Source organism: Curcuma longa, unplaced genomic scaffold (genome assembly GCF_044706935.1).
Source record: "Curcuma longa cultivar G26 ecotype Majalengka, Jawa Barat unplaced genomic scaffold, ITB_CL_G26_1.1 contig_28173, whole genome shotgun sequence".
In the NCBI taxonomy this organism is placed as follows: Eukaryota; Viridiplantae; Streptophyta; class Magnoliopsida; order Zingiberales; family Zingiberaceae; genus Curcuma; species Curcuma longa.
The window spans coordinates 13,733-16,077 of record NW_027433634.1 but is presented as its reverse complement, the minus strand read 5'-3'; the positions used below and the strand labels follow the sequence as shown (position 1 = coordinate 16,077).

Here is a 2,345-nt window from a genome sequence, read left to right as displayed (position 1 = left end):
GTGCTCAACGTTGCTATTTAAAATTTATTTTTAAATATCTAAATAATTTTTATCATGGATATATATAACTCAATGGGTAAAATTACCAACCCGACACCGCACCCAGCCACGTAATCGGTGTGATTCCACGTCACTCCACGGTCGGTGCTCGGCCGTACGAACGCGCGTAATGCCAGCTCACCACCCACCGCCACGACCCCCGCGTCCCGTCCGTACGGCATGTCTGTGGCCCACCACCGTTACCCACGCGCACCTATCAAATGACCAAAATAGCCCTCTACGCCATCTACGTATGCCAACAAATCATTTATTTATTTTTTATTCCATGCAAAAAATGTAACATTATCTAATTATCAATATTCTCTCGACGTGGAAATCTTCTTAAAATTGTATCGGATAAGTGTTAACTCCAGTGGTAATACTAAGAAAGGGATTTAAATTTTAAAACTGATATATTCATTAAAACGGACGTCTCCGATGATGTCTAATTTGGTCAGTTGGGGTTTACTGGACGCCATAAATTAGGTAACGTGCTACTGGGGCCCTTCCTGGTCATCCACGTGACTCGACCCAGCAGGAACGGCGTCACAGTTACCGTACTAGCGGGTCTACGGAAAGGTACAGATCCGGATTCCGTAGGTTCCCTCGTGCCTGGTGCCCATATTGAAGAGATGTCGACCGTCTGATAGTGTGAGATCGTAGGAGGCAGCCGTTGGATATTTGTTTGCTGTTTTAGAAGAAGCGGGGATCGAGAGTGTGGCTGTCAGGTACCTCGTGTCCGTACTCTCTCCGTAGTCCCTTTCATGCCAATTTTTTAAAAAAAATAAATCGAATTTAAAAATTGTTGTTGTTGGAATTAGATTTGTCGAAAAGCGATATAAATCGACCTGGAGAAGCCCTCGTTGTGCTGTCGTGCTCACCGCGCGCTCGGTTCGCGAACCCTAAGAGGATTCGAGCATTTTTCCTTGTGTTGATCTGCTCGGATTGTGATCCCTTGCGGGCGGATGAAGCGGCGGATCCGGCGGGGCTCGAGGGTGGCGGATGCTTCCGACTGCGAGCCGCCGTTCGCAGCGAGGACGCCGCGGCGGCGGCGGTTCCGTGGGGGCACGTGCCGGTGCAAGTCGGCGAGGAGATGGAGCCGTTCGCGGTGCGCGTGGAGCTGCTCGGCCGGCCGGCCTTCGTCGAGCTCCTCCGCCGGTCCGCCCAGGAGTACGGCTACGGGCAGGGCGGCGTGCTGCGGATCCCCTGTCCGGTTCCGCTCTTCCGCCGCCTCCTTCTACTCCTTTCCTCTTCCTCCGCCGCGGCCTCGGACGCTGATCCAGCCCTCCAGGAGCTCTTCCGTGCGCTCCCGGCCTTCTCCCCTGCTCTGCCGACCTTTTAATCTGCGCTGAAGGCAGAGGAGGACGGCAGTGTAAACTTTCCTTGCTCTCTGTTTTCTAACCTCTTTTCGGTGTTTGATGCAGTGAGAACAAACTCGATTATGTCAGAGTGGTTCCAAATACGTGTAATCAGTATGATCTACTCTAGAAAAAATTCATTTTTTCTTCCCACAAACCATGTTTTAATCATCATTTTTTGTTCATGACTGATGGTTTCTATTTTTCAAGGCGTCTAAGATTCACAACTGAGTTGAATCTAATCTCTCATGTAAACAAACCTCAAAATGTTGGTAACTATTGCAATTATGATGATGTATTGTGTTTACCAGAGCTAATTAGCAGACAAACTCTCATTATTGCTTGTTGATCTGGTGATTTGGTAGTAATAATAATTAAAAAAAGTGCATTGTTAACAATCATGGTCAAGAAGACAAACTTTGAAAAGGAAATCCTTTTAGTCACTGGAGTAGCATCACTTTTCTCTTTAGATCTTATTATTTCTGTTCTTGTTTATCAGTTGCAATGATTAATTCTGGTGACTAGCCCTATTGTTGCCTTGTCGTTTTAACTTACTTCGATCACTTTAATCTACCTACTAAGCTTATACGGTTTGGTTTCTGCAAATTTTGCCAATTGATTACCTTGTGGTTTTCTTCTGATCATTTACTTGTAAATTAGACGATACTTGACATTTGTACACGAGATTAAATCTGATGTACTTTGCTGTGGGTAGTTGACGACAAAACCAAAATTAAAGGAAAGTGGAGGGGGGGGGGGGGGGGGGGGGATTTTATGTTTGATGTCCTCTTTATCCTAGATCTTGATGGTGTCCTTTAAAGCTTTATGTTTGGCTTTCAAAAAAAATGATAATCCCAATTAGTCGCATTGACTTAATCCCTGGCGACCGGCCCGGTCCCACGGAAGTTTCCCACCGGCCACCAAGGTAAATCGGAGCGCACGCAGCGG

General features: G+C 46.7%; 1 pseudogene; it reads left to right on the top strand.

Moving 5' to 3' along the window:
- The first annotated feature begins 1,004 nt into the window (after positions 1–1,004).
- Positions 1,005–1,640, top strand: LOC141819185 (auxin-responsive protein SAUR71-like; annotated as a pseudogene).
- Positions 1,641–2,345: the final 705 nt, after the last annotated feature.